The following is a 7,839-nucleotide window of genomic DNA, read 5'->3' as shown; positions in this document are numbered from 1 at the left end:
TAGCTGTCATCTAGCTATTATTCATGGGCGGTGTACCAACCGCATCTGCAAACTGACAAGTCGGTGACATAAATGCACAACGGTCACCCTGGCATATCACGAGTGGAGCTCGATATCTCAACACTCCCCCTCGAGCTCAATCCCAATTCCTGCATACCAAGCAGGTCTCTGAACTTGCGCAGCTTCTCTGCGCCCAATGCCTTCGTAAATATGTTAGCTATTTGATCCTCTGTGCTGACATAAACTAGATCAATAAGACCTAGTAAAACCCTCTCCCACACATAGTGATAATGCACCTCAATGTGCTTTGTTCTAGCAATAAAAAATTGGGTCATTTGCCAAGTGTATACTACTCATGTTGTCACAATAAATGACAACTGGCCCATCTGTAGGCTGATGCATATCATAAAGTAGCTTATGCAACCAAGCTACCTCACATGCAGCCATTGCTGTGCCCATGTACTCAGCCTCTGTGCTCGACAAGGCAACTGTAGGCTGTTTCTTGTTGCTCCAAGTGACTGCAGCACTCCCAAAAGAGAACACATATCCACTGGTAGATCGTCTATTAGAAATATTACCAGCCCAATCAGCATTAGTGTATCCATGCAACTGTATCTGAACCCCAGTCTCATAAAATAGTCCATACTGCAATGTGGACTTCACATACCTGAGTATGCGTCTGGCTGCATCCAAATGCGGTTTCCTTGGAGCTTGCATAAACTGACTTACCAATCCAACAGCATAGCTCAAATCTGGCCTAGTAATAGTCATATAAATCAAACTTCCTACTATGCGTCTGTACATAGTAGGGTCTTCGAGAAGCTCACCTGCATCTGCGCTCAGCTTCACATTCTGCTCCAAAGGAACTGAAATATGCTTACAGCCTGTCATCCCATATTTGGACAGTATGTCCAATCCATACTACCTCTGCAAGAGCCGTATCCCACTTGATGATCTAATCACCTCAATGCCCAATAAATAACGCAGCTCTCCCAAATCCTTCATCTCAAACTTCTGCTTCAATAGCATTTTCACATGAAGGATATCTTCATCACTGTCACATGTCATAATCAAATCATCAACATAAATGACAAGTAGTATAATACATTTCTCTGTTTTTCTCACATAAAGTGAGAAATTTGCCTTGGAAATCTGAAAGCCAATAGTGACAAGATACTGTCCTATCTTGTTAGACCATGCTCTAGGTGCTTGCTTCAAGCCATACAAGGCTTTCTTCAACTTGCAAACAAACTCAGGATGAACAGCATGCACATAACCTGGTGGCTCCTCCATATATACCTCTTCTTGCAAATCACCATGCAAGAAGGTATTCTTTACATCCATTTGATGTAAAGACCATTCCTTTGATGTAGCCATAGCAATGACTGCTCTTACAGTTACCATCCTTGCAACCGGACTGAATGTTTCTTCATAATCAATGCCATATGTTTGTGCATATTCCTTGACTACTAATCTTGCCTTGTATCTGTTCACAGAACCATCAACATTGTGCTTCACCTTATAAACCCACTTACAACCAATTGCATTCTTACCTTTAGGCAAAGGTACCAATTCCCATGTAGCATTTGCTTCCAAGGCATCCATTTCTTCATCCATGGCTTTCTCCCATTTTTCTTTTCCCATGGCTTGCTCAAAAGAAGTGGGTTCTGGTTCCTGTATCACTTTGACTATAAAGGCATAGTGAATGGCTATAAATCCATCATATTTCAGCCTGTCCACAGGATACGTAGCTCTAGTAGACCTGCGCAAAGTAGGTTCACTCCCTGGTGCTCTCAAAACATCCATGGTCTTCCTTACTCCAGGTGTAACAATAGAAGGAATACCCAACTCATCATCAATGCTCTGTTCTGAGCCACTGGATTCACCATCCACATAAGAGTGACCTGCATTCACATCAAACATGGGCTAATCTACCTTCTCTTTTCCTTTTCGTGAAACCTGCATACCACTATCTGCATTGTTTTGAGGAGATTCTCCTGATCTCAATCTGCCTGTCCATGGCGAAGAATGTGAACCACTGCTAGAGGACACTCCAGCTCCACTAATATTTTGTGACTACTGCTGTGAATTCTGTGCAGCATTACCATTTTGTGTATCTACATTATCAATCACATTTACTGGTTTATACCAGCTACTCATCTCATCAAAAACAACATCTTTGCTCACTGTAAACTTACGAGTAGAAGGGTTATAGCATCTATACCCTTTCTGCTTGTGTAGAGAGTACTACCAATAAAGATGCACTTCTCAACTTTTGGATCCAACTTGGATCTCAACTCATCTGGCACATGAACATAGGCAATGCAACAAAAAATCTTCAAATGAGAAATATCTGATTTCCTACCAGTATACCTCTCCTCTGGAGTCATCCCATGTATTGCTGCAGTGGGAGTCCTGTTCATTATGTAGACTGCTGTAGCAACTGCTTCAGCCCAATAAAAATCTGACAAGTCTTTTTCGTTGAGCATGGCACGAGATACCTCTCCAATATGCCTGTTTTTCCTTTCTGCAATTCCATTTTGTTGTGGGGTATGACTGCATGAATATTGCTGCTTTATGCCATGCTCCTGCAAGAACCTTGCAAACTCATTTGAGAGGTACTCTCCCCCTCCATCTGACCTTAGACATTTTATTTGCAGGCCTGTTTCTTTTTCAACCATAGCTTTAAGAGTTTTGAAATGCCCAAAAATTTCACTTTTCTTTTTCATAAAATACACCCAAACTTTTCTGCTATAGTCATCAATAAAAGTGACAAAATAATGACAGCCTCCAAGAGATGCAGTTTTAGTAGTCCACACATCAGAGTGGATTAATTCCAATGGCTTCTCACTCTCTTGAACATGTCTAGGAAATGGTTTCCTTGCCTGTTTTCCAAATTGACAGGCTTCACATACCTTATGCATTTCTGCAATCTTGAATTTAGGCAATCCTGCAACAATATTTTGGGCTTGCATTGATTTAAGTCGCTGTACATTAACATGACCAATGCATTTATGCCAGATATCAATATCTGCAACTACATCAGTCCCATGTGCAAACATTGCTGCACTCAATTCAGGCATGTCTGCATCCAACGTAAACATTCTGCCCTTCTTCTTTCCTTTTGCTATTAAGCGACATTTATTTTTCATATCCTCAACAAAGCATCCATGAGAATTAAATCTGAGCTGCAAGCCCTGCTCAACCATTTGACCAATAGAAACCAGGTTCTTAGTGATATTCGGGACATGAAATACATCCGACAAGTATTTCTTTTTTCCATCCTGCATAGACAAAGGAAATTTTCCAATTCACACAATAGGATGTGCAGTATCATCACCAGTCTCCACAAATCCTGGTTTTTCCATTTTCCTTGCATCCTGTATCCATTCTGCATGACCTGTCATGTGGTTTGATGCACCTGAGTTAACATACCACACATCATTTCTTTCTTCTGCACTTGTCACAGAATTGGTCATGTGCTGCACCATAAACAAATGCTCATTTCTGTCATCACCTTGTCTACTAGAAAATGCATAATTCCCTTGTTGCAATTTTCCATTCATGATGTCATTTTGCTTTTTATAGCAATCTTTAGCCATATGACCCATTTTACCACAGTAGTAGCATTCAACATTGCTGTTTGCATTTTGGCCTCTTTGCTATCCACCACGACCTCTTTGGCTCCCCCTACCTCTAGAGTTACCACATCCTCCTCCATAGGACTGGTTTTCTTGAGTTTGCTACATATTCTGATTTCTACCACGGTCTCCAGATCGGCCTCCTCTACCTCTGCCTCTACCTCTTCCAGCATTTGAGTAGAAGACAGCTTCTTTTGAAGTTCCTCCTGAAGAAGATGCACCACCATTTATCTGCTCCTTAGAAATTAGAAGAGCAATCAACTCCTCAAAATCAGAAAATCTTTCACAGACGGAAATGGATGTTCGGAACTGTGCATAATCCTTTCCTAGACCATTCAAGGTCATAGAAACTAAATCATCATCTTCCACTGGCGACCCAATGGAAGCAAGTGCATCTGCAATCTTCTTCACCTTCATGTGGTAGTCATTGATGCTCATACTTTCTCTTTGCACATTGTGCAACTCTTGCTTGAGCTGCATTTTCCTGGCGTGTATATTTGTGCTATACATTTTTGACAAAGTATCCCATGCCTCCTCCTTTGGCGTACTTGCATCTTGAATATGCACAATCATAGAGTCTGAAATGCTGATAGACAGCTAGTACATAACTTTCCTAGCTCTCTCATGCTACGCTTTAAACGCCTGCATTTGCTGTTGATTGGGAACATCAGGAAGAATTGGTTATTCTTCATTTCCTACAACGAATTCCCAATATCCTTTTCCCATAAGGAAATTCGTCATTCTAAACTTCCATGCTTGGAAGTTATTCTTGTCAAGCTTTTCAGTGACAATCTGTGAAAGAGAATCAGGCGCCATTACAGAACACTGCAAAAAATTCTGTCACTGCAAAGAACATAGCTTCAGCCTCACAAGGGCAAATTTGCAAAACTGACGAAAGTGGTATTTGACCACACAGTCACTTTCTAGTGACGATTTTGCATCAACAGGCAACAAGGATGATTCTGTAACTCCCAATGTCTCTGCGCACAGGCATACGATGCAATTTCTACATTAACTTCTCATCGACCTGTAGAACAGTGGTCGCACAGCATAAAACAGGGCCTTTTCCTGAGTGCGTGCAGAAACCTTCCACCTTCAAAATAGGCCCCGAAATGGCCTCAAATAAAAGAAGCAGAGCAACCACGGGCTAAAGGCCTCTCTCGCAGCATATATTGCCCTCTTGCTACACCGCGAAGGGTGTCTCAATCAGAGACAATGCACTCTTGTACTTTTCGGCTGTGCTACCTGCAAAGACTTGCTCCCAAAACAGAAAAATGAAAGCAACACTGGTCCTCTTACCAGAACATCGCGAACTGGGTTTACTTTCTTGAGCTCCTTACCACGAACAAGGCTCTAATACCATGTCAAGATTGTGGGAGAGAAGGAAGGAGTCTCACTTGTAGCTTTTTTGCTTACACAATGGGGGAATACACACAAAGGTGGAGGCTGAAAACAGTTTTTCCTCTTCTTAGTTGTGTAAGCCAAAAGAACTCAAGTACATAGAAATAGAAGAACCCTATATATGGGTCTCAAACCAAACTTAACTAACTAAGGTGGCATACTAACTGAGCCACGAACTAGAGTAGATAAGGATAGCTGTCATCTAGCTATTATTCATGGGCGGTGTACCAACCGCATCTGCAAACTGACAAGTCGGTGACATAAATGCACAACGGTCACCCTGGCATATCACGAGTGAAGCTCGATATCTCAACATTATCATCTATATTTTGATGGGCGCATACCTTAGGCATGGTGCCTATATTTTGTCACGCCTATTTATCAAGGTGTTGGATATTTATTTATTATTTTTGTATGCGCATGGATGGACGATTTAGATATTTGTATTTGGACATTGTATTGGGTATGCCTGACTTCTTGGGCGCCCGCCCATTAGCTTTATTTCTATTTGGCACTAAAGCAAACTCAAAAGCCAAAAGCGTGCTATTTTGTAATTTGGGCCATTAGTTGAGCTTGAAGATGATTAATACATAAAATACATGCTTTGTGGAGCGCTCACACAAGGCATGGGGGGAGATTGCACCCAATTGGTCTCTTGTTCATGTCGTGCATGCTTTCTACATTGATTTGTGTGCAAAAAGTAGAGTTCTTTTGTTCTTGGGGACCTTCTAACACTCACTACGCGCGCTTACGACATCCGATCTGTGCACCAGCATGGTAGATTCCGTGAGGTTTTACGGTGGATTCCGTAAACTTTTATTATCGGGGCTCATACACAAAGTGGATTCTTTGTGCGAGAAGTCGATGGGGACGCCTATCCTTTTAGGGCGTTTCGTTAATTTAGAGTGTACATGGGTGATTCCATAGCGGGTGATTCCACAAAATACATATTAAATTAATAAACGTTTATGAGTTTAGAGTGCGCACTCGTGATAAATAAGGTTAGGATTGATTTCTAACCAATTGATTCATTTATGTAGCTGAAGACTGCTAGGTATTCACTTTTGTCGGTTTAATTGTATTATTTTACTAACAATTGTGAATGCTTCAGTTGATGTGTAGAGATAGCAGCAATGGCGGTGGAAAGCATTGGAGGATAGCATGTATTATTATTTTTGTATGCGTATGGGCGCACGATTTAGATATTTGTATTTGGACATTGTATTGGGTATGCCTGACTTCTTGGGCGCCCGCCCATTAGCTTTATTTCTATTTGGCACTAAAGCAAACTCAAAAGCCAAAAGCGTACTATTTTGTAATTTGGGCTATTATTTGAGCTTGAAGATGATTAATACATAAAATACATGCTTTGTGGAGCATTCACATAAGGCATGGGGGGAGATTGCACCCAATTGGTCTCTTGTTCATGTTGTGCATGCTTTCTACATTGAGTTTTGTGCAAAAAGTAGAGTTCTTTTGTTCTTGGGGACCTTCTAACGCTCACTATGCGCGCTTACGGCATCCGATCTGTGCAAGAGAGAGAGAGAGAGAGAGAGAGAGAGAGAGAGAGAGAGAGAGAGAGAGAGAGGCATGTATGTATGTACTTGGGAGACTGATCTTCGTCTTATCCTTGTGTAATTGTGTGCTTGAGCCTTGCAAGTTGCGTTGTAGATTCGTGTTGCAGCAATGTAGCCTTCAAGTTCCTTGAGGCTTGAGGTCTCAAAGTGATACCAAATGAACACACACACACACACACACACACACACACACACACACTCTCTCTCTCTCTCTCTCTCTCTCTCTCTCTCTCGTGTTGGATTATTAATCTCAATTCCCTATCATAGTATCATCGATCCACACACACACATACACACACACACACACACACACACACACACACACACACACACACTCTCTCTCTCTCTCTCTCTCTCTCTCTCTCTCTCTCTCTCTCTCTCTAAACATTTGCCTACTAGCCTAGGTTCGCCGCTCCAGAAGTGCCATGCAGTAGGGCCGCAAGCCAAGAGATTTCACCCACTGCCCAAGATGAGGTTGTACTACCAATCGCTCGCCAGTGCAATAGGTGTGGCCGTTGGTGCTCAGCACTGCATCTTGCAAGGCAACAAGAAATAGGTGTGGGCCATGGCGCAAGAATACTCTGCCAGGTGTGGACAATGGCGCAACAAACTCGATTAGCATTGGTGTCAGTCTTCAGATAAATTGATTCATCATTCTATGTCTTAGGCCAACTCCAGTTTGGGGGGGGGGGGCGAGGGCGTAGAATATAATTGGCCGCATAAATCAGAAAGGCGTGGTTGTGCAGGTTGCACAAATTAGAAAGGTGGGCCTAAACTTCAAAGAAAGCAGCATGTTGAAATCAAGGTGAACCATGGGCTTGTGAGCCTTGAAAGTTGAGGTAGCAAGTTAAGGCTAAACTCAAGTCTCAAACTTGAGTTGCAACTTGAGTCTTACATGATAAAACGAGAGTTCAAACTTCACACACATACACACTTTCTCTCTTTCTCTCCAATTTGTTGGAACTTGATAGTTGTTAGGAGTCAGGTGACTCTTGGACATTAAACTTGAAATTTAAAATTAAATTTTTTATATATTATTTAAAGTCCTTTTCAATATATATTAAGAAGGATTTTATCCTTCTACTTTAATCATGAGAAAGATATTCTTCATCTATGATAAAGGTGAACCGATCCAAATCCTTTTCACTTGTATTTTTCACAAGTAAGCACTTCCTCATCACATTGGATCGAACAAGTTTTCTCTTAAAATGAACAGGTTT

The sequence above is a fragment of the Lygodium microphyllum genome, chromosome 17 (genome assembly GCF_053477565.2).
Source record: "Lygodium microphyllum isolate KBCC chromosome 17, Lygodium_microphyllum_v1.1.10, whole genome shotgun sequence".
NCBI lineage: Eukaryota > Viridiplantae > Streptophyta > Polypodiopsida > Schizaeales > Lygodiaceae > Lygodium > Lygodium microphyllum.
Note: the sequence above shows the minus strand (reverse complement) of the source record.